We start from the raw sequence: 25,627 nt of genomic DNA on the forward strand, positions 1-25,627 counted from the left end.
GGGTGTGTGGGGTGGAGGAGAGTGACCAGTTGGCCTACGTGGGTGGGAGCAGGGAGACAAGGGATGGTGTGGGGGAAGGGGTGGGTTTTTTCCATTTTTCAGCAGGGATCCCCAGCCCTGATGGTTTCTCCTTCCAGGAAATAGCTAAGGAGGTTCATTACCACTTTGCTAAGCACTGACCTCATTTGGTGAACTGCCTGCAGTCTGACTTGTGCTCAGGTAGAGCTCAGGTCTTGTTCCTCCTCATTGATTGGATGTTTTTCTTCTTGAAGGATTAATCATCTTCCATACTCATTTGCATAAGAGATTTACTTAAGGGGGATCTCTCCACACTTGTGCTCCATGGATATCACGGTGGCTGAGGGCTTACCAGTGGCTCAGTGCCATCAAAAGGGCTTTAGCTTCCTTTTGCAAGAAGGAGAGGTAGTTGGGGAAATAGAGATTTCATTACTCAGTGATATAATTGATTGAGAAGTTATGTTTTATCTGAAAAGTCTCTGGAGAATATGTGAGGCAAATTCTGTATAGCAATCTGGCATTTTTTGAGAAAGAAATGTAATCGATAAAAGATTTCAGTTGTGTTCTATTTTTAAAAAATCCAATATGCAGAAATCTTAAATGACAAGCAGCACATTCTGGGTGGAGGTTATTGGTGATGATTTTGCTAATGGATGCTTGGCTTTGTGAAAATATGTGCTTTGGGACTCGTTCATAATAAGGTTTCTATGTTCATTTAAAGGACTCAGATTTCAGGAATAGTCTTTTGGCATAAAGAATAGTCTACCTGGGTATTATATAATCAACTAGTATTGTTATGAGAATTATGGACAAGAATAAAGAAGGACTAAGGCCCCCTCGCCCCCCCACACAGTGCTAGATAATGTGAGATACAGAGAATCTTCCTTCACACACGTGCTATCGGACCTTTCGCCATGACTGGAGCTTCTGTGTAAAGTTGCTTCATCTCTTTCATTGCATGCTATGCCGGAGTAGTGAAATCAAACCCTGAGTGTGACATTTGGTCTGTTGATATGAATGTAATTCTAACATCATAAATTATATGTAATGAAATTCACTACAGATCTATCTAGGTAAATGAGTAAGTTTTGAAGCCGAAAATCTTAGAAGTAGATGGAAAATTTGTTTGATGTTGAAATAAAGGAGCAAAGAGAAATTATCAAAATATAATCTGAAAAATAAAAGAATCATATGATTTCACTAATATGTGGTATATAAAACTGAAAACAACAAAAGAACAAGACAAACAAATGAAGCATCAAACACTCATAGACACAGACAACAGTTTAGTGGTTACCAGAGGGTAAGCGGGGAGGGGTGGTGGTAGATGAGGGTGAAGGGGATCAAATATATGGTGATGGAAGGAGAACTGAATCTGGGTGGTGGACACACAATGGGATTTATAGATGATGTAATACAGAATTGTACACCTGAAATCTATGTAATTTTACTAACAATTGTCACCCCAATAAACTTTAATTAAAAAAAATAAAAACAACAACAACAACAACTAACAATCTGGAAAATAGTAAGGCCTTAACATTAAGTATTTGCAGGGAAGTAATATCTCTCCCCACCTTTCAAAGAAAGAATAATGAACCAGCAATAAAACATGTAAGCATTGAGACCTACTGTTGGCAACATGTTATTTTGAAAAGAATCTGTTTTATTGCTAAAGACTAGATTGATTTTTGGAAAGATAGGAGCAGAGGGCACCAGAATCCCTACCACATTTATGATGGGCTGGTTATAAATGCATGGTCAGAGGCAATGACAATGATAAAAGACGATAGAGGAAACTGCTTTATTTAAATGAAGTCATTTCCCACCTGCCACCTTGCATGGCAACAACAAATGAGTCGTGGATGAGCATATTCTGTGGGTGCTCACTCTGTCATCTTGTTAGGCCTTCATTATGGAGGGCGATGCTGGTGGCTGTCCAGATGCTTAACTGCAGTCGTAACCGACTAACGGAGCCATGGTCATGTGGGCTGACATCTGCTCGTAGAAGTTATTTATAAAGAAAAGATCGTTGTAATCAGAGCAGCTAGAGAGACTTTTAAATACCAGAGGTACTGCTCGGGATTCATCTAGGGTGAGCGGCACTGCAGGCGGGATCAGCTACTCCTCTAAACACTCGTCTGTCTGCATGTATTCTTCCTGTGTGTAAATAGTATTTTCACATAGCATGCTATAAGCAAAATACTTGAAATAAACATAGATTTTTGCAGGCTTGAACATTATAAATCGGACTATAAAACTACCAAAACAACACATTAATAAACCAAAACATTTAACAGGACAAAGAGCTTGGCAGGCCATGCTCTTGCCTTCTCAATAAGAAAATAAGCTCAACAAACAGAAAACCAACAGCTCGTCTTAGATACATCAGAGAACTGAGGTCACAGAGTAGAGAGCTGACCTGAGAAATGGAGAGAGAAGTAGACACGAAGAAGCAGTTTCCCAGAAGCAGAAGTCCCGGAGCAGTGCCCCCACCCCCACCCTGACTGGTAGGAATAGGCAAACTATGATAGGCGGCTTGGTGGAGGCTTGTTACATACTAGCTGGAGAGTTAAAAACTACCCGGACCCAGTATTGGGGTGTAGGGGGGTGCTCTATGCTTTCTGGAATTTTACTTCTGGGATTCCCACCAGAATTTCAGAAAAATCCTCTCCTGTTTCTGGAAGTGGGAGGGGAAAAGTAACCATTTCAAAAATATATCTAGAGCATTCTATTCTGCTTTCCTTAACAAAAGCTTGCCTTTCAAAGAAACTATTTTACCAAAGCTTAACAGGTTTGGCATTTACCAGAACCTGACTGACTTGGCGGATGGGAAATACCCAATTCCAGCTCCTTTTAGATGTCTAGTCTCACCTAAGGGGGAAAAGGCAAGCTGAGACACACTAGTGAAAATTGTCGTCCAGGGGCATAGGCTCACTGAAAGACTGAGAGCTGATCAGAGAACTATAGAGGGCTTCCCCTCCCCCAACACCTTATCACCACATCATTTAAACTCCTGGATTATAACAGATTATAGCTAATAGAACTACAAGGCTCAGACCCTGTTTACTGGACAGCCAAAGGTGACAGGGAAAATGTGAACAAGGATATGAGAGAAAATTTTAGCTTCTGACAGCCACAGCTCCAGCAGACAGTAAACACAGCCCATCTCCTGGCCAGGGAAACGGAAATCCTCACACTGAAGGCCGATTTACCTCAGTTCCTTGTGCATAGTAGTACATCATGTCTGGCTTTCAACGCAAAATGCCAAGGCATGCTCAAAGGCAAAGCACAGTTTGAAGAGACAAATGGAGCATCAGAATCAGTCAGATATCGTAGGGATATTTGAATGATAAGACAGGCCATTTAAAATAAGTATGATTAATATGCTTAAGAGCTCTAATGGAAAAGATGGGCGAAATGCATGAGCAGATGGATTTAAGCAGAGGATGGAAAGTCTGGAAAAAATCAAAAGTTAATGCTAGAAATGAAAAATACTGGAACAAAAGTGAAAAATGCCTTTTGGCTTATCAGTAGACTGGACTGGGCCAAGGAAGCTGTCAGTGAGCTTGCGGATGTAGATAAAGAAACTTCCCAAACTGAAAAAGCAAAGGGAAAAAAAGAATGGAAATACCAGAACAGAATATCTAAGTACTGCTAACTACAAAAGATAGACGGGTAATGGGAATACCAAAAGGAGAAGAGACAGAAAAAGGAAAGGGAGAAATATTTGAAGTAATAATGACTGAAAAGTTTGATGACAGACATCAAACTGCAAATCCAGGAAGCTCAGCGTATGCTATGTAGGCAAATGCCAAAAAAATGTAGACATAGACATATCCTTTTAAAAGAGGAATTCAGAACGTACGGCGTTTCTTTCTTCATGTCTATAGAGAGTGAAAACCTACTTAAGAAATTCCTAATCTTTAAACCCAGTGAGAAGAGCATTTTAGAGGAAATCATGAGGGACCCGTGGATAAACATGGGCCCTGAGAAGGAACCGGAATCTTGTCTGTATCCGCTCCCTGACTGGCAGGATCCTCTCCAGACTCAATGCTGTGTGTGGGCTACTTGTGGGGAGAGAGCTGTGACTCATTGATGAGCCTGAGGCATGACAAGGCAGTGACCACCTGGTGGCTTCCGGGCTACAGGCACCCCAGCTGGAGGGCTTCACCCTTACCGTGAGTCCCCACCTAGAACTGATCCCGCCAACAACTGCAGTCCTTTCCATCACGTGAGACAGAGCCTGAGGTCGCTGCCAGCCCAATAGCAGAGTGCTGCCGTTCCTACCTTTGCTTTGTTCCCTAACAGTCAGAGGCAGGGTGTACGGCCAGCATAGCAGCCAGAGAATCTGGAAGTCTTTTACCTGGCCTAGAAACGAAGACTGCACCCAGCCCAGCCCCCCACCATGGCCCCATGGTCTCCCCATGCACCCACAACCCCAGCAATGGTGGTGGAGCCTCAGGCAGACCAGCTTCCTCCAGCTGTGTGTGCCCGGCCTGGCCAGACCAGAGGACTTGTCCTGTGGAGGATGTACTACCCACTCTGTGGGGTCTTGCCATGGGGTTTAAATTAAGACCAGCTGGCACCTCCGTGACATTCAGAAACACTGTGGTCAAAATAACCGTGAAGCTTAAGTTTATGGGATTGCCAGGAGACCCTGGGAAATGAGAAGCCAGCACCTCCACCCACTCGTCAAACTTCAGAGACTGGACTGTTTTCCTGGGGCATTTCTCCCCTCTCCTGTTCTCTCTTTTCTTCTGTGTTCATGGGGAGGGAGATGGTTCTATTGAAATACGGAAACACGATCTCAAAACACTTTTAATGGGTAAGCATTTAGTATCTTATTTTCTGAGTTGCTTTTAATGATGGATTGTGAGAGGTGATTATTAATTTGAATAGCTCACAAGTATGCCTGTCTTAGAGGATTGTCACTTCCTTGAGCAGATTGTATAACAATGATATTAACACCAATGAATAACAGTAGCATTTCCTATTGTCCATAGACTTTCTCTACTGTTCCAATTCATTTGAGCCGCAAATGCCCATTCAGCAGCTTGGGAAATGAATGCCGAGGGCAGTTAAGTAGCTTGTTGACATCATGGAGCTAGTCAGTGGCAGAGCTTGTGTCCTAAGCTGTGCTCTTACCCCTGTGCTCTGCCAGCTCCCTAGGCTCAGGTCTCTGCTCTCTAGTGTCCTGTTTTTTGGTATCCTTTTGAGATTGGTTATACTGTGCCTCTTAAATAGACAATTCAGTCATTCGAGAGACAAGATAACCAACCACTTAGTGTACCACTTTGCAGAGCTCCCTGTGCCTTAATTTATCTGCAGTCCCCTAAGTCCTTCCCTGCAGAAAGAAGCAGGACACAGTCCCCAATAAGATGTACCTCGAAAGGGTGGAAGAGCAGTAAAGCTTTCCAGCGTGCTGGAAGCGCTGCGGTGTGTGGGCTGGAGGTAGCCGAGGTTGGTGCCTTGTAAGCCCTTCGCTATGCAAGCTGGCCTCCCTGGTGTCACCGCTTTTGGAGGAGCCTAATCTAGATGTACACCCGAGGGTGGAGGCCTGCAGGGGGGCCCTCTGCTTCTCTCCTGCCTCTTTTCAAAATCCTTGCGAGTTACAGAGCAAATGCAGAAAGCTGCTGTCAGGTTCAACGTCTGTTGTGTGTTTGAAATTCACTTGTTCAATCGCAAGAGCCCCTTTCCCTACCGGGCCCAACCTTCTCTATTAATGTACAAATGAACTTTTCCACCTAGTTCACTTTTTGACTCCTGAGGTGACATTAGGAGATGGATGTGTATATAATATATATAGTATTTGTCAAACGAATGTATTTATTGGGCAGCTACTATGTGCCCAAATAGTGCTAGAGCTAGAAAGGTGAGTAAGTATAATGCTTGTCCTCAAGGAGAAAACACTAGTTGGAGATTCAGCCACAAGTATTTATGATGTGCCTGGACCCAAGCAAGTAATAAATAAGCACCTTTACTCTTAACTGTTAAAGGTGCAGGTAAGTATAGAGGATGGGCACTTAGTCCAGCCTGCGGAGGAGGGAGGTTAGGCTGCTGGAAAGAGGGAAAGTGAGACTTCCTAAAGGAAGCGATGATTGAATGGGTGAAGGGGTGGGAGTTTGCCGTCTGGGGACTGAAGAAGGCAGGTCGGGCCTTAGAGCCCTAGACCTGAGAAGGATAGGAGGAGTCCTTTTCAGGAGTCCATTGCAGGAGTCCCTTTTAAGGAATCCATTGCAAGAGTCCTTTTCAGGAATCCTTTTCAGGAGTCCATTTCAGGAGTCCATTGCAAGAGTCCTTTTCAGGAGTCCATTGCAAGAGTCCTTTTCAGGAGTCCATTGCAGGAGTCCATTGCAAGAGTCCTTTTCAGGAGTCCATTGCAAGAGTCCTTTTCAGGAGTCCTTTTCAGAGTCCTTTTCAGCAGGGGGATGTATGTGTCCTTTCACCTGGAAAGGTAGGGAAGCCAATAAGATCCCTGCTTTGGGGGAGCAGCAGAGGCAGACAGCATACTTTACCCACATTCTCATGTGACCTGGAACATAGACACTAATTGAGAAGATTTCAAATGCACAAACTCAGTGCTTTCCAGAAGATGTTCTGTAGAACACATGTTATTTGGATATTAATAAGTGTCATGTGATAAAGGGGTGCCAAGGTCAAACTGGTTCAGGAAATATAAATATTCATTGTAAATCTTTAGGGAGGGTAAAGTCCATAGTTTTCCAGAAGTTTTGGGAAGCTTTCCTGAACATCTTGAGAGACTACTGCTCAGAGTACACGCTGGGAAATGTCGTGTCAGCGCCCAAGTAGCATGGGTGCCACCTGGCTTGGTTTCATAGGTTGTCTAATTCCTGAAGGCATGCTGTTCTTCCAGAGGTCTACAGCTAGGCAGGCTGGAGGAGGGCAGCTGCAGCTGCCTTAGTGACGGGAAGATCCACAGATGAGAGGGAAAGCAGCTGGCCAGTTGAGTGACCTTCCATTTAACCCCCTGCCCTCTTTTCTGTGCTGTGTATTGTAAGCTCTCAGCCCTCCAAAGGGCCAGTTCTACGCTATGGCTGGAAAACATTTGCTCCTTCCTTCCCTCATTTCTTTGCATCCTTCTGGCCTCTTAAGGCAGTACAGAGACTGGTATAAATTTTTAAAGTCAAGAGCCACTCTTATGGATGGAATAATGGTTGGTAGAAAAGAAAAATTCTTGATAGGGATAGAAGAGGTTGGGAAATTGATTTTGATCCCTTGAAACTTGAGGAAATGGTGCTTTTTAAGAGTGCAGGTTTTCAGTGTCAAAGGAAGCTTGTTAAATTTTTTCTGTAGTGAAAAACTACTAGAAGAGTCATCTCTCAGCTGTATTGGAAATGTCAGGGTTATGGGTGAAGGCTGGTCTTCCAGAGAGGCTCTGACTTACTCTTGGGCTCCAAAGGGAGGAAAAGTAATAGATTTCTCCTGATTTCATTCCTGTACAAAATGACCATTGCCCCAGATATTCTTCTGACATCAGTATTAATTTCAGTAAGCTGTGTGATTTATAGTTTTCATGATGCTCATGTTATTTTAAAATCCCATGTGAGAAAAGGTCTTAAGGGGTCATGTAGGATTGTGCAGTGGGCTTGATGTGTTCTTGCAGTTTGTAGAAGTTGCATTTAGAGTGGGGAGGACTTGGACATGAGAAGGAAGGAAACAGTGTGAGGAGAGATGGCGTACCAGTGTGGGAGTGTTGAAATTTGACCTTCTTGTGTGTATTTATCTTTCCCTCTTATGGTGGATCCTGGCCTCTGTGCCCTGAAGGAGACAAGGTTAGGACAGCGCAAGGTTGGTGGGGTGAGAGCTTTGTTATCTACTTCATACCCATTAAGTAGATTTCTTCTCTGTTTACTCTAGAATCACTTTTCATCCATATGGAAATTCATCATACAAATTGCTTAACATTTGAAAGTTTTCCTGTTTCTAAAATAAATCTCATTGGATGTGGGGACCTCCTGCTACCACCTTTACCCTCTTCTCTTGCCCCCTAAATCCTTCACACACAATGACTTTTCCTTAGGAGGTCATTAGAGATGCTGTAGAAAGTGCTGTAACATTTTCCTGGAATCATTACCAAAGTGTAATTAGGTACTTGCTCAGCTGTTGAAAAGTGTGAATTACGGCACAGAAAAATAGAGCTACTCAAAATACACGATGTGAAAGAAAGTAAATGCCTTGAATTATTTTTAAATAGTTGTGGGTATTGAAGCCTTGTGGTTTTTGTGTTTCTCATATGGGAAATAAAAAAAAAAATCTTAGTAATGCATTAGTTTTAAAAGTGTCATATAAGGTTGAAGAAAATAGAGAGTTTTGTTGACCTGAATGAGTGATAATTCACACCTCTAGTTCTGTCTTTTCAATTTGAGGGGTGGCAGTGGTGAAAGGTTGTTTTCATTGTGGAAAGGTACGTATGAGAATAAGTACAATGTGTTCACAAGGCAAGCAAGTCTGAGCATCCTACTTTCTTCTCCCTTTCTCCAGTGTGGGCTAATGACTTGTCATTCATGTCATTCACACTTGCCCTCCCTTTGCAGATGATGTCACTAAGTTCTGCTAACCCCCTCTCTGGTAAAATCAGAGCTCTTTGGATCTCACTTGAGTGCACCGCCCCTGAGCTGCTGGCTCTCATCTCCCTGCCCAGGATCAGCCACCACCACAGATGCACTGAGCTGCAGTGTCCCCAGGCATAGGGGACAGAGATAGCATTCAGGATGGGACGTGAGCTGTTACCTGAGTCAGACTCCTTGGTGAGGCCACTGTAGAGTCTGGAAGATCCTCTGGTTGCAAAGTTCGTGGCAGGATTTTTGGCATGTCCCCTAGGTTGACATGCAACCCTTTTCCATAGGCTTTCTTCTGAACGAGACTAGCACAGTGCTTGGCACATAACAGTGCTCAAGAAATAGCACTTTTTCTCTTTTCCCGGCAAGGGAGTCACAAAAAAAGAACTGCAGGGAAATTTCCGAAGAGAGACCAGTGTGTACAGCTGAGATGGATTAGGAGTGTTCTGTGGTTTGAGCCAAGAATCGAAGGATAGGTTCGTTCATTCATTCATTCATTCATTCATTCATTCATTCATTCATTCAGTGCATGCTTCAGTCTACCTGGTATGTTTCAGGTATTGCTACAGAATGAGAATAGTGACAAAACAAAACAAAACAAAACAACAACCCCTTTCCCCCCAAGGTTTGTAATCTGGTGAGCCAGGCAAATGTTCATCAAATAATCAAGTAAATAAAAATAAATTGAAATGGAAAGTGACCTAAATGTCTAATGGGAATGTGGTGAAATAAATTATGACATGTTCTTTTGATTTGATATAATGTAGTCATCGAAATTGTTTCAAAGAATCCTAAAATGATTGCTGTAACACGGGGTATTTAAAAATGGGGCTATAAAAGTATAGAGTGTAATCCATAAAAACAAATGCATGTTTGACTATGCACAGGAAAGTTGGTTGTGTAGCACATTGAACAATAGTTATGCCTGGTGATGAACTTATGAAGCACACAGTGTGTTCTCATTAAATAGTCTTGGTTTTGCCAGGTGGCAAGTAGGTTTGTTTGCCTATTGTTGAACTTACAATGAGATGCTTTGCATGCTTTAATGAAGAACTTAAGTTTTAACATATTCTTTCTTAGCAGTTCCATTTTGTTTTTAATGGGTGGGAACGGTAAGCTGAACATCACCGAGGACTCTTCTTGCTGAGTGGGACAAGGCCCTGACAAAAGCCCTCCTCCTGTGGGCTCCTGGAGATGTGACTTCCGGCACTGAACTCTCTCCGTGTGTCCCAGCAGGGTTCAGCTTCCTCTCTCTGCGGTTTGCTATTTTTGAAGACAAAAACTTGTGTCCAAAGGGAAATGCTTCCAGGGATGATATGGGAGTTTGATTTTTAGTCTGCATTTCTCTTCATCTTAGTAAGCGCCTGCATTATTAATCAGAATCTGGATTGTTGTGGATTATTTCTACTATGCTATAAGTGTTAGTCCCATCTTCTTTAATCCCTACCAAAAATGATTGTTTGTTTGAAAGCTTTTCTCTGGGAAGCCACTGCAGTGTTACGACTTTCATCAGCTTAAGACGACAATTATTCTGTTTTTAGGTGGACTTTTTTTGTTGTTGTTGTTAATGTTTTGTGTTTTGAAGCATCTGTGCATTTTCGAGGTGAAAAATTAAAAATATTTATTATGACGGTACTGATGATAAAACCATAAGAATAGACTATAGCATATAATTCGTTATAAGATGTGAAAATTCTGGAAGTTTTTTCTCTTATCTGTAATATTTTTTCTTTCAAGAAAGTTTTTTTTCCTTTATGTTCTATTACTTATTTTAAAGACCCAGTGAGTCACGTAAACTGACATCGTTCTAATGGACAAGATCATGTTGCATGCAACCCATCTTTCATTACATCTGAGACGTACCCTGCTTTGCACAATAACATACCAAGGCTTGGTCTCATGAGGACAGGGTGATTCTTCCATTATGATGTAAGAGATGCTAAAAAGATTTCCTGAAGTTTTCCTTACACCCCAAATTACATAAGTAGTGAATTATGCTTTCCTAATAGACTTTTCATTATGAGTTTCTGTTATGTTGTGAATGTCTAGGGTTGAAAGCCATTGTCGTCCAGAATCTTAACCAGAGTTTCCTGCCAGCCACCTGAGAGGACAGAGCAGAATGACCAGGTTGGTCTCATTACTGCTGGGCCTTTGGGAAGAGCTGGCAGGAAGCTGGTCTCACCAACGACCTTTCATTGGGTGACCTGGTTCTCCAGTGACAGCAGCTCCTATTGTGCAGGGCTGTGAAATTATTCAGAAAGGAGAGATGATAATGCACATACATTTTACCTGCTTAAAACTGGTTGGCATTTACTTCGGGGGTTTATTCTCTTCACCAATTAATTTATAATTGATTCCACTTTTTCTTCCCTTACCTGCCAATCACTGCCCTTTTCAGGGATAATTGCAGGAAAGAGACTATGATTTTTTTATACCGAAGTGTTTGTTACAATTCCTTTCTGCTACTTTGTGAAATTGTGGGTCCTCCGCCTTCTCAACCATCTTCCCTTCCCTTTCTTAGTTCTTGTTCTGCTTCTTGGACATTTTTTTTCAACTTGTCAGTGAAGGAGTATTAGAACCATTTTGTTGAAATGAATTTCCATTTACCAGTGCATGAAGAATACACATTCAGGGACCCAAAGCAGGTTTTGATAAACTGCTTTGTGTAGGTTTTGTGTATGAACAGTGTTTGAGAAATTGTAGCTGTTCACCCTGACGGTGTGAAGAAATGGTGAAATCTTGCCTTTCCTCCGCCTTTCCGGGCTTGATGTGCAGCCCCTGAGATGTAGTCCCTTTTAGAAAGATGTCCTAAGGGTACTGTGTTCAGTTGAGGGAGACAGACAGGCTCTCCATGGAGAATAGATCACATGTTTCCTTTGTCACTTCCCTGCCTCCCTAGATTGTCATGTGGAGAGACATGTCATCTTGCAGCAGGAAGGAGTTTGTTAGCAAGCTCTGGCAAACATCTGGTTCCTTGTACTTCCGATGGAGCTCACAGGTGCAGATCTCGAGAAATGTGAGATTTGATCAAATATGGCTTTCCCTTTTTAAAACGTTCCTTTTACTTTTGGTTGGTCTTTTTAGGTTAAAAAAGAATGTTTCTATGTTGCTTGCCATATTCATCGTCTTGGATATCTCATTTGGCTTTTTTAGATGCTTTAAAATCTGTCTTTCCCCCTCTGTCAGAGGGAAGAGGAGCTGCTGCCACACTACGTGCCAGAGCACGTCAAGCAGATCCGTCTCCAGCTTGAATAGCTCAGCTGAGGAAATTGCTAGTGATACACTATTAAGTTTTTGCTCCCTGATGCTAAGTGCACCTAACGGGTCTGCTAAACGCTGTCCCTTCTGCCATCCAGCGGTGGCAGGGACCGCATGGTCCCAGCTGCTTTGGCTGCTTCCCTGTACTGGGGCTGGTTCCAGCTGTGTCCCTTCCAGGCCCCAGGAGTACAAGGGTCACTCAGCTGCTGAGGAGCAGGAGACACAAGTATTTCTGGTGGTTTGTCGTAGGGCGAGCAATCTTCTGATAGTTCGAGCAACAGTTTCCTAAAAACCATGCAGAAGAAATATTTTCCATGCATTTTCAGTTTAGCCATGAAAAAAATTGTCTGCTTGTTCAGGAGGGTGTCACGATTTTTGCTTTGTGATAAAATTTTTTCAATGATTATTTTTCTTATCAAGCACCGTAAGAAAGGGCGAAATGCAAATGAACAAATAATTTTGATGTATGCAATACATGTGATGGATGAATTAGTTACAAAACAATCATCACTGTAGTAGTAAAATATGAAGAATTGCCAGCTTCAAGAAAAAGGTACAAAAGTTTAATAATAAAATGAAGACTATTTAAATATCACAAATAAAAAAATGAATATAAAAGCATACATTTTTAAGCGTTAATTGGCAGTGATGACAAAAACCTCATAGGACTCAGTGTCAGGAACGTACCGTTGAGGTGACTTCTCACCTGCCATCAGGAACCTTCACAGCGACACCGTTTTGTATGGCTGTTTGTCCATACTACTTTACAGTTTAGATTACACATACACAGTTTTTTTTTTGTTTTTTGTTTTTACCATGGCAGTCAATCTTCCATCTCATCCTATGTAACTGGAGAAACTCCACAGGAGATTGATCCAGGATTGTTCAGTGTGGCTGTATGTCCTGTGACCATCAGAGGAGAGTTTACTGTCCCGCGTCCCTCTGATGTGTAAGTCTCTCATTTAGGGTTTGCGCTCAGCCCCAGGCCAAGCTCAGGTTACTGTGCTGGTTACGGAAAGGACGTTTATTCAGGACAGAACGCTGATGGATGCTAGAGCAGGGCCCTGATATGTTGTCACAAGGAACACTTTCCATTTCCCTCAAGCAAATCATTAAAATCATGCACAGAGCTTTTGTGGCAGCTCTGCAGATGGCACCTTGCCCACATGGCTGCTGTCCAGGTTCAAAATGGCTGCTTGGAGATCCTCCTGGAGGTTCTTACCTGAACATGTTGGGTTTGTCTTACCCTGACTGGCACCGGCAGGGGCAAGAGATTGGTTGGGCCTGGGGTTGCTGAGGAAATAGCTGGGTTTTCTCCTTTTGCTCACTCTGCTACCCCTTTGTTAAAGCTTTGCATTCAGGGGATAACAGTCTTGTCACTCCTCTCCCATTAGAAACCCGGCCTGGAGCATTTGGGCCACATAGGGGACCTGAGTGTGCGCTCACAGCAACCGTGCTCTGTAATCACTAATGTGTCTCCATGTGCAAGTGTCAGCAGATGCTCAGAGAACGGAGTGTGGGGAGCATACGATTGCTGTGGTGTGGATTGTTTTCTTCAAGAAGCAGCATTTGGCATCAGTGACCTACTGATGGACCCTTTGTATTAATTTATGTATCAGTCTCTCATAACTAATTCCAAATACTCTTCCATGAATTCAACTAATAAGTGCAGCTAACCACTATTGTAGTCAAATCCCGTATTAAGGGCATTACACACATGTAATACTGAGTGCTTTGTAAAAGCATAATCATGATAATGGACAATTAGATTAGGCTTCTCCCAAATGCAGTTGCTTCTTAGCCCTGATTCCTTGTGCTGGAATGATCTCTCAGTTAACACTTTCTAGGGAAATTGTGCCTTTCTGAGTCAGCTGAGTTAACCCCCACCCTGGAAAAATAAAAACAACAACAACAAAAAGGAACCAGCTTTTTAAATACTCTTTCATTTAGTAAGCATTATGCTAATACACATTTTAAAAAGCTATTTAATTCCAAATCTACATATTTTGTGAACTTGGTTGATGAGAAGAAGAATGGATGAGGAAGTCCCATTATGGACTGTGATCCCTGCCCTTAGAGTTTGCCGTCCAACCCAGCATTCTTGCCAGCAGCAGCTCTGACAGGAGCTTTCTTCCTTTTCTCCTTTCTTACCCTTTGTCCTGGGAGCCCTGGAAATGTATAATTTTGTTAAAAACCTGATAGCGAGACTCTTCCCAATTTCTTTTCTTATGGTTTGGGGGGAGGAGGCCCCTTAGTGCTGGCTATCCTGGAATCTAGTATGAATGAATGTTGGTTTAACATTAACAAAAATAAAGGTGTACATTTAGATATTTTAGAATCTAATCAATTCAGTATTTGAAAGTAATCTGCAGAGTAGGAATCTGCACGAATATCAAGGATTCTTCTATTATGTAAGAGCATAATTCCAAATTATTATATATTTTATTATGTAAGAGCATAATTCTAAATTCCATTGCCTAATCTCGGAATAGGGTGAAATTTCCCCAATTGCTACAAGTCAAATGCTAATGATTTTAAATACAACATTATTTCATTTAGTTTTCACAGAAACTCTGTGAAATGGGTATTTTTTTTTATCCACATTTTCCAGACCAGAAACTAAAGTCCTGAGAGGTAACGTAATTTACTCAGGCTAATGGTCAGATTTGGGACGTACTGGATCTGGGATCCAAACCCAGGACGCTGTCATTCTGATGACTTGTGACCGATGTGGCGCACCCACTACATAGCAAGCACTGGGCTGGATACGGAAATGGAAGAAAAATTAAACTGCCCTCACCTCCGGAAAGATAATGCATCATCTGCATTGGAATGCTAAGGAGATTCCAAAGGGACTTAAAGCACTGAATAAATGCATGCCATTGTATTAGGCTGGCAGTGGTTTCCTGCCAAGATGTGAAGTGCCAAGAATCAACAGGAAGAAGTGTATGGTTCTAAAAAGAAATGAGCAGAGCCATAGAAAGGCTAATTGAAAGCATGCAGTGTTAAGAAACTCACAGATTTATGTATGTGAAGTTTGGAAGATGCTACTCCAGCAGCTTCTGGCTGGTTTCCATGATTGATGACACACCTCAAGTTGCTGAGCTCATATTATCTCAAGTTGCTTTTGTAAACTATGCTCTCAGATAACCTTACTTTTAGCGCACCTGAAGGTATACACCTGTGTCATGTTGGGGTTAGAGTCATAGAGGAAATGAAAACAAGGGCACTATTACACGGCTTCAACGCCGTTTATGCATGTATTGCCCATGATATTACGCTGAGCAGCTCGTGGTAATGTGTGAAGGCTAAGTAGGGGAAATGCACTTGGAGAGATGACTACAGTCAAGACAAGGGATGAGCTATATTAAAAACAGTGGCTCAGCATTAAGGCATGTAGAAGAGCAGGTATTACAGATTTGCTTTTATTGAACAAAATGAATAATTCTTACAGGACGGACAATTCAGTTTGTGATCTTGTTGCAACGATGTTGCTAACCTTTGTTGATATCAGAGGGATTATTCATTATGAATTTGTACCAACTGGGCAGTTAACCAACTTTACTATTTGGAAGTGCTGCAAAGGCTGCACGAAAAAGTTAGATGACCTGACATTTTAGCCAACAATTCATGGCTCTTGCATCACGACAATGCACCAGCTCACATGGCACTGTCTGTGAGGGAGTTTTTAGCCAGTAAACAAATAACTGTATTGGAACACCCTCCCTACTCACCTGATCTGGCCCCCGATGACTTCTTTCTTTACCCAAAGATAAAGGAAATATTGAAAGGAAGACATTTTGATGACATTCAGGACATCAAAGGTAATACCATGACAGCTCTGATGGCCATTCCAGAAAAAGAGTTCCAAAATTGCTTTGAAGGGTGGACTAGGTGTTCATGTTGGTGCATAGCTTCCCAAGGGGAGGACTTCAAAGGTGACCCTAATGATATTCAGCAGTGAGGTATGTAGCACTTTTTCTAGGGAAGAGTTCGCGAACTTAATTGACTGACCTCCTATGTCTTCCTTTTCTCCCCAGCAATCTTGTGCATAGCTTTACAACTGTCCTACATTCCTGAGTAGAATCCATCTAGTACTTGCAGGATGTGTTCCCTAGATGCTTCTGCAACAGTGACTTGCCTTTCCCTCTGCTCCAAAATGACTCTTTCCTTCTATCCCCCCCATCCCATGTGCCCCACGTCTTGCCTCAGAAATTCACTTCTTTGTTGAGGGGTGTGGAGTTGTCTGATCATCTCAGACACTAGATCCTGGAGTCCAGGGCACTTCATGGTTATTTTCTATGGTACTTAGCACTCCATAGCTTATATTCTGTGTATTTGAGACATGTTTATAGATGTGTTCTGTTGCTAGTTTGTATTTTCGGTGAGTCCCTGGTGCTTGGAACTGCCCCATTTCTTGAATGAATGAGTGAGAGTCTCCCTGCATTTTGGTGCTTGGTGCTCTGGAACATCCTTTTTTGCAATTTTCCTACATGGATCCGGGATTTACTATTCTTTCCTGTATATGCTGTTTTTCTCAAAAATATTATTTTCATAATGATCATGGTACTTGTTTGTTTGCTATTTTTCCCTAAATGTGATTTTATTCTCAAAAATATCATCTTAACAATGATCATGACAAGTGGAATATGTTCTTTTTGGGCATCATATGCTGCTATTATAAACATGAGTTGAAACTAAAGGGATTTTTTGAAATAGTTTTTCCATTAAAAAATTTTAAAAGTTACTTTAAAAATATACCAAACGGACCAGGGGGGGAAATGCAAGATGGTAAAAATACAGATGTGGCCAAATCCAGGACTTTGTGACCAGTGGCAGGACTGTACGTCTCTGTCAATATTTTATATCCTCTAGTGAAAAATGTTCTCTAGGTATTGCCAATGTGTAACCCCTTAGGAACTGTCACTTCACTGGGAACGTTTTGTCTCATTAACAAATCATTTAATTTTCCCTATCAAATATTCCTAGCCAGCTCAATCAAATATAACTATAATATTTTTTATCATGATTAGTGAGTAATAATAACGTTAATGACAATACTTAATGAGCCCTTATTCTATGCCTTTTACATTTAATCATCACAATAATCCATGGTTGACACTGAGTTAGTTTTGAGGCCACATTTGTCGTAAAGCTTTTTGCCCTGTGAAACTGTCACCTATAGGATGTTTTTCACATGACCTTGCGTTCTAAGGCCTAGAAAGCAGCCTCTGCTGCATTACTTGGAGTGATGGCATGTGTTCCAGGGGTGAATGTATGTATCCTGGATATATTTCAAAATCATTATTTCTTATTAGGTCAAGGAGAAAATCCTAACTAAGGGCTGCTCTTGGTGACAGTTTAATCCTATTATACCGATGTGTGTTTTTATTCCTAAAATGTCAGAATGTTTTATAGGAATTCTCACTTTCCTCCTCTGATCCCCATGATCCTATGTAAATAAATGAACGCATTTAGTTTGAAACTATTTCCCTTAAAAATTAAAGTCAGGAATTTGATGTTTTAAAAAATCATTTCGAGCACACATTTCCTAATATTAGAAACCACCAACCATATCCTTAAAAGAGAGATGGAAGTGGGTCTCAGGAGAGGGGCTACCTCAAGCCCCTTCTGTGGCGGGCATTGGGGTCATTCCCTGAGAGCTGTCTATGTTCTCAAGTCACTGCTGAGCCATCGTCTGTTCTTCCTGTCTGGGGTTGCTATGGCTGAGATTAATGGGACAGTGGTGGTGGAAGAGCAGTCTGCCTGGGGCCTGAGAGGGAACAGAGGACACGGAATGGATGGAGAAATGTTTTTATGGACTGAATTTCGTATGTGCACGTCGTTTCCCTTTCATTTGCCTGCTGTGTGGCTGTGTAGAGAGATTTTTTTTTTGTCCTGTGAGCGCTGTTTTGAGGGAAGCTTTTCCTGGGAGGCAGAGGGTAGATTTTGGCTGTCTGTTAGCACTGTATTCCTATAGTCCTAGTGGAACTGTGGTGGCAGCACTTTTTATTTTCATATTCCTGCCTTGGGTGTCTTCACTGATACCCAAAAATCCACTTTTATTTTTTTGTTGGGTTTTATTACTATCTTCAAGTATTCAAATATGTAATCTCAGCATCGTATTTTAGGTACTCCAAAGTGAAGGAAGTATTTGAACAAAGGCAAACCAAATATTTTGTAAAATTCTAAAAATGAATCCGGGCAGTTTCCCCCTCTTTCTTTGCATCACATCATATCTTCAGAATGGTAAAATTGTCTATGCTGATGCATTTTCTATTTCATTAAAAAAATCCATGCTGGGGCCGGACTGGTGGCTCAGGCAGTTAGATCTCTATGTTCCTAACTCCAAAGGCTGCCGGTTCGATTCCCACATGGGCCAGAGGGCTCTAAGATTGAACACAGCGCCTTGAGCTGAGCTGCCCCTGAGCTCCTGGATGGCTCAGTTGGTTGGAGCGGGTCCTCTCAACCACAAGGTTGCCGGTTCGACTCCCTCAAGGGATGGTGGGCTGCGCCCCCTGCAACTAGAAAACGGCAACTGGACCTGGAGCTGAGCTGCGCCCTCCACAACTAAGACTGAAAGGACAACTTGACTTGGAAAAAAAAACAAAACAACAACACGTCCTGGAAGTAGACACTGTTCCCCAATAAAATCCTGTTCCTCTTCCCCAATAAAATCTTTAAAAAAAAAAAAATCCATGCTTATAACATTAATAGTGCAGTTGTTTATTTAGAGTACACCCATTTAGAATGTACTGAAAATACAATAGAAAAGAAAAATGAAAGAGCCTCTATCTTTTTATTTTCTTTTAGAATTTGATTTTTACTACTATATGCTATTTGATTGAATGATTTTGCCCCTTTTCTGTGGCCTTGTTTTTTAGGATATCAAATCTTGTGAATTGGTGTAAAGTAGCCTCTACTTAGACAATCAGGAATTTCGTTGTATTTGGGAAGCTTGATACATGTATCTTTTATTATTGAATGGGAAACCATTTGCTCAACAGTATTTGTTGAAACTGTTGCTACATAATAATTAACATAAACTTAGTGGCTTAATTCAACACCCATTTGTTGTCTCATGGTTTCCATAGCTACAGCTCAGGTGGGATTTTTCTTCAGGATCTTTCCAGGATGAAATCAGGGTGCTAGTTGAGCTACAGTCTCATCTGGAACGTGGGGTCTTCATTCAAACTTATGTGGTTGTTGGAAGAATTCTGTTATTTGGACTATAGTATGGAGGTCCTATGCTTCTAGACGCCTCCTACCACATGTCCACTGCCACATAGCACCCGCCAGAGATAGTTCACATCTTATCTCTTTGCTTTTTCAAGGCCAGTGGGAAAATCTCTGATGCTTTCAGTCCTGAGCCCAGGGAAAGCCTGTCTTCTTTTAAAGGGCTCCTTTGATCAGGCCAGATCCACACAAGATAATCTCCCTTTTGATGAACTCAAAATCAACTGATTAGGGATCTTAATTGCATCCGTAAAATCCTTTCACCTTTGGCATATAACATAATGTGATCATGGAGTTGGTAATCTTTTCTATATTCAAGGGGAAATGATTACAGAAGGATGTGGGTCATTGGGGGTCATCTCATGTTAGAGAGGAAATTTAGAAGCTGAAGATACAGTGAGTTTTTAAAGGATCACTCTTACAACTGTGTGGAAAGTAGGCTATCGGGGAATAAGGATGGACCAGGGAGACCAGTGGAAGCAATTGTGAAATTTCAAGTGAGAGATATTGGTGGCTTAGATCAGGATGGCAGGATAAATAACTTGGAATCGAGATTGTTTTGAAGGTAGAGCTAACAAAATTTGCTTATGGATTCACTATGCAGTGAGCAAAAGAGATCACGGATGACTTCAGGTTTAGTGATGTGATCCACTAGAAGAATGAGGTGAGGAAGAGCCAATTGGAAGGGACAGGAACACCAATAACTTAGTGGTGGAGGTGTGAGGTTCGAAATGACTGTCAGGTATCCAAGCGGAGATGCTGAGGAGGCAGTAGGGTAGTGGGTTTGGAGGGAAGGAAAAGAGGCTTTCGCTAGATAGATAATTAGAAAGTTTCTAGTTGTAGATGATATTTACAGTTAGGAGATGGGTAAGATCACTTCGGGCATAAATGTAGTTGTACAAGAGTGGCTTGAGGACTGAGCCCTGGGGTTAATTCAATACTTAGAGCTTGGGTGATGAGCAGGGACAGTAAGTGAACCAGTCGGGAAGAGCTAGTAAGATCAGACACGACCAGGTGGGGAGCTGAATGCTAAGAGAAGGATGTGCTTCAAGGAAAAGAGGGGGGCAACTGTGTCAAATGCTGCTGATGATTCAAGGAAAAAAACGAATGCTGCGATCCTACATTAGGGTTACTGATGTGGAGATTATTGATGAGCGAGGCAGGAGCTATTCTTGTGATAGAATAAACGCCTCATTGGAATGAGTTAGAGAAATGGAGGGTAGGAACTAGAGACATCAGTATGTAACACTGGAGGCGTTTTGGGGTGAAAGAGTAGAGATTTATGGGGTAGTCAATCTCGGTGGGGTAGCTGGAGGGGGAGTTGGGATCAAGAGATGGATTTAAAAAAAATTGAAAATGTATTAATTCGTATGACTATGTGAATAAAGTCTAAATAGTTCATTAGGAAAAAGTAGGAAAATCTAGCCTCCCAGCCCACCAAAAGATAAGGATGAAGGCATTGAAAATTTACATTTTTGCTTTCTACTTATTAGCCTTGTTATGACTCTGATAGTACTGTTTTTATTTTATTTACTTAACCGAATTGTTACATCTGAATGGAACCTGCAGACCCCAGTAATCCCACATGTCCTTTCTGGATGAACACTTCCATCTCCCCATTTCTTCTTTGCTTCTCCCTCGTACTTAGGAGCATAAGAGCAAGGCTGATGGTTGCAGTGGTTATTTGTGGTTTGATTTATTTCCTACTTTACCCCATGAACTTTTGCTTATGATTCAAAATCATAATTTCCTTGGATGTACTTTATTTAACAAGGTAGCAAAGTGAACGTGAATTGCCTTTGACCTCATTTCCCATGGACTAAGAAGGGAGTAGGCCGTCTAACTTACACGTGCCTTATTTCGCCTTGTCCTTATGGATCTTGGAATTCTCTGTCAATAACCATGAGCAACGGACAGCGGCTTGTGAGTAGCTAGAATAGGTGTCACAAGCCCTGCACAGTCTCCTCAGAGGAGAGAGGCCGAGCAAGAGAAACGTACACGATATGCTTGCAAGAGGCCTGGTTCTAATCCTTTGTCTGCCACCACAGACTGTGGTCCACTGCCATTCACAGTGCATTCCCGAGAAAGGGTTTAAGACTTTAATGTACACAAGTTACACACAAGGTTTATGTATTCCCAGAGAACTAAGAGATAAATGAGTGTTTTTATGTCCAACTGTTAAACAATGTACATGTATTTTTAAAACATTATAATTATGTTAAACTGAAAAGTAGACAGTTTTACAAAGTAGTCATTTTGCACTTCCTATTTGGCTTTTGTCAGTACAATACTGCCTATAATCAGTAAAAAATACTTTTAATACTGTTAGAATTAAGGTGTTACCCGTGGTGATTTTGGAAGGTATAGAGCAGAAACACATGATGTAGAGTTTGATTTTAGCTTTTCTTTCTTTCTTTTTTTTTTTTAAAGGAACTAGCTAACCTCTCTTGATAAATGATTCTGATCATTTATCAGAGTATTTTGAGGGGGATTAATGGCAATGTGTCTTTTACTGCAGTAAGCTTTTTAAATTCGAACATTCACCGTATTTTCTGATTACACCTCGGTCATAAGTAAATGAGACACGGTACTTAAATAATTGCATAAGGAAGCCTTGCTTGGAGCTGTTGGTTACTGTGCTTTACTGTGATGAAGCAGTGGGTTGTGTGTGTTCTCCAGCTGATGTGTGGGTGTCTCAGGCTCAGGCAAGGGGGTTGGAATATGTCCCGTTTAAACGTTTGAAAGTGCTGAGGGCCTGAAAGCCATGCTGTAAAGAAGTGGAGTGTCCATAAATGGTGTGATCTCTCTAGAGTCCTTGCTGGGTCTCAGTTTCCTTTTCTGCCGGATGACCAGGTTCTTTCCCAGTGTGATGTGAGTCTACGTGGGATATTCAGATCCTTGCTCAGGAACTGGGTGTTCTGACTTTGTATAATTTGAACAAGTTTAGTTACATCTGTTTTTCCCCAGCAAGATACAGATTGGAAACTGGAATTTATTATTATTTATTTTTTACCTTTTTCTTTACTCAAATAATTCGGATATAAATTTATAATAAATAATTATATAATTATATAATTATATAATAAGGATATAAACTTATAATAAAGCATAAAAATAAAGAGGATGAAATAGAGAAATAGAAACTAGTGGAAAAGGAGAGCTGTGCAGGACTGTAACGGATATGCTGACTATTTGGCCCTGCAGGTGCTTGGGGTGCAGGCAGCCAGAGCCAATAGGTCACTGACGGGGAAGGGGGGAGCTCTGCGATGGGCCCCGCCCACCAGTGTGTGGGGGTAGGGCTTTGTCTCTTTCCTTGTCTAACCTACAGATTCTCATTCCTGTCCTTTTAAGACCATGGTGTTACTTTTACCCCTTAAGAGTTTCAAAATGAAATTCACCTCTCCAGTCCCCTTAAAAGAATAAGAAATAGATAGTTAGAGCTAACCAACGCGTGATGATGGCTACGAGTGAGCGTTATGCTGTGTGAGCTGCCCTCCACCTCCTTTGCTGTGAGCCTGACAGTGCTGCCCTTCTATGCCTCCCTTTCAGAGGTCTCACTGATTGTTTCTAGGTATCTGGTCACCTAAGTTGGTGACTAGGTTCAGTTCACCAAACATCACGGAAGTCTATGTTTCATGTGTGACTTCAAAGCAAGCAGCCCCCAGGTCCAGTTCACATAAGTGAAGTTGTGATTCGGAAAGGCCAGTGCAGCTGCTTCCTGTAGAGAGAGACTGGCATTTATGGTGGGCAAGGGCCTCATTCCCTGTGGGGACTATTTGCTGCCTGGTCCCATTGCTGTGAAGGAGTGAGATGCGGAGATGGAAGCAGTAAGCGGTACAAGAGACTTCACAGGCGGGGAGAAGTAAGGATTTCCAACAGCTCAGACCGGCTTGAAGGACAGCCCGAGGTAGACAGCGGGCGTCCTGGTTAGGTCAGGGTGGCCGCCTGGTCTTCTCCCTGTCCTGATTATCCCGTGCTGACCTTGGATACACTCTCTTTCCCTGTCTGCTGGACTGGAAGGTCAAGTGTTGGCAGCTGAGCCAGTGGTTTGGGAGGAGGCTGTGTCTTGTTAGAGCGAGTGGACAGAGGCACCGCCTTTCCTGGCAGCCTCTGTGTGCACTGAGGGACACACTGTACACCACACCAAACGCCACGTTCTGCTCAGCCCACTGGGAGCAATGCGATGATGTAAGTGATCTTGGTCTGGGGAACAGAAATTTACCCCTGTCCACTTCAGTGGAGCAGCTGCTTTGAAGTAGATCGGGACTTCTGGTTCTGACCACCAGCACTGTATTGCTATGGAACTGTAAAACCTCGCTTTCCTTTTCTGCAAGGTAATATCAATTTTGAACTGTCATGATGACTAAATGAGATAATATGTATATATGAAGTGCTCAGTTAATGACTCAAGAAATAATAATAATGTCATTGTTATAAATTATTCATCTGTTCTTCCACCAGACCTTTTGCAAAAGGTGTTAGTAAAAAGATAAGCAGCTTTCAGAGATATGTATTCCTTTTTGCTGTACTCTAAAGGGGAAACATCTTGAAGGCAAGCTGCAATTTTGATATTTGACAAGTATCAGAAAGACCCAGGACTGCATGCATTGTGAAACTGGTAGCTTACTGGTAGCCCTGTCTGATAGGGCTCTTACCTCCTCCAGGTAAATTAAATTAAGAGAGGTGTCTTAATTCTACCAAAAGATCAACTCCAGGGTTCCTTGAAATAGCAGTTTACCCACAGCTTCGCAAGCATGTTTGTATAAAAGAGGTTCATATGCTCTTTGTTCATAACAGGTAATAGAAATTTCGGGAGGGCCCTCATTTTAGCTTAGTGTTTGAATTTTGTGTTTGACGATAGCAGACAATTAAATGTGCTCTACTGGCGCAGGAAAGTGGCTGGAATTTTAAGAATGTTCCCTTCCTCCATTCTCCCACTTCACCCTGCGAGTTTCACATTTATATTAATTATCTCCATAGCTTATATTAGGTTGTACAATAGAATCTGAATTTCAAAACCCTCAAAATTCGAAAATAGGCCTATAATCTTTCACAGGCAGTTATGAAGAAAATGGACTTTCTGTTTTTAGATCATTTTGTCATATGAAGCACAGACCTTATTTTTCAAATACACTGTCACCAAAATAACTAGAAAATCTCATTTAAGACTCTTCAGGGGTGCTGGGGATTGTGGCAGAAGGAAGAACGAGCAGTGGACTGGGGGTACCTGGGTCCAGAACACCTTGCTGACTCCCGGGGATGGCCTTTTCCCTGGACCCATGTTTTTCATCAGTAAAGTCAACATATGAAACCCGTTGATCTTTCGTATCCTGTCCAGTGGTCTAGTCCCACGAGTGTACATGTGGTGAAGCACTGCGCACGTTACTCAGCCAGTCCTGAAACAGACAGGGCTGTTCTGCTACTCGTTGAAGCCCTTGGTACTTGTGTGGATAAAATTTATTATCGCCTCCAGCAGTGGTTTTCTGTTTGTGTGTGTTTCTTTGCATTGTTGGAGCCCTTAACCGTTATTTTGCCTGAAATGCCAGCTTATAAAAGTAAAACTGCTTTGGTATCATGAGGGCCTGTGCCCTACTTTTCTTATTTAATTTTTACCGCCCCTTCTGTCCTCTCCCCCCACACAACATTGCTTGAGTCACTTCGATCTAGCTCTAGGATTTGAAAATCCTCTTAGATGTACCTTCGATTCTTGATCCAATCATATGTTTACTTTTCTCTCTCTTTATTATGAAAATTTTCAAATATACAGTACAATATGAAATTATTTTTATAGTGAACCTCAAAATGACCACCTGGATTTTTATAATTAACGTTATTATGCTTTCCTTACAGCATATCAATGTGTCTGTCTCTCTGTTCATCCACAGCTAATCCCTTTTTCTTCTTTTTTGGTAGATTTTAAAGTAAGTTACAGACTTTGCTTAAAATCTGTGCCTTTCAATTGTACGTAAATTTTACCTTTAAAAAAATTGTATTATATGCATTTAAGTTCTGACAAGTATATACCTGTGTAATTCAAAGCCCCTATCAAGATATAAAACATGACTCATACTTCAAAAATTCCCTTCATGCCCCTGTTGAAGATCAGTCTTCGCTCCCACCTTGCAGAGGAAGACACTGTTTTGATTTTTCCCCCACTGTAGTTAATCTGTTATATTACCTTACATAAAGGCAATCATACAGTTTATGCTCTTCTGTGACTGGCTTCTTTCATCATAATGTTTTTGAGATTCATCCGTGTTACTGTGTGTATAGTAGTTTGTGGTGTGTGTGTGTGTGTGTGTGTAAAATGTAGTCCATTGTATGTATATACCATTTGTTTATCCATTCTCCTATTGATGGATAGTTGGGCTATTTCTGGCCTGTTAGGAATTAAGTTATAATGAATGTTCTTATACAAGTCTTTTTGTGGACGTTTTCTCTTAGTTCAATACCTAGGATTGGAATTGTTGGGTCATAGGGTAGGTGTATGTTTAGTTCGGTAAAACATTGCCTGACTTTTTTTCTGAAGAGGT

General features: G+C 41.7%; 1 protein-coding gene across 14 annotated transcripts in view; it reads left to right on the forward strand.

The window, feature by feature from the left end:
- The window catches only part of FARS2 (phenylalanyl-tRNA synthetase 2, mitochondrial), a 507,792-nt gene that overhangs the window by 62,308 nt on the left and 419,857 nt on the right, over positions 1-25,627 (forward strand). Inside the window, exon 1 of one of the 14 annotated variants that reach the window (XM_081054750.1) lies at positions 23,216-23,428. The exons of the other annotated variants lie outside the window; for them this stretch is intronic. The gene's annotated coding sequence lies outside the window, so the exon portion shown is untranslated. Of the gene's footprint in view, positions 1-23,215; positions 23,429-25,627 lie in introns of those variants that run through there. 14 annotated transcript variants of the gene reach the window in all.

The sequence above is a fragment of the Rhinolophus hipposideros genome (genome assembly GCF_964194185.1).
Source record: "Rhinolophus hipposideros genome assembly, chromosome: 8".
Taxonomy (NCBI): Eukaryota; Metazoa; Chordata; class Mammalia; order Chiroptera; family Rhinolophidae; genus Rhinolophus; species Rhinolophus hipposideros.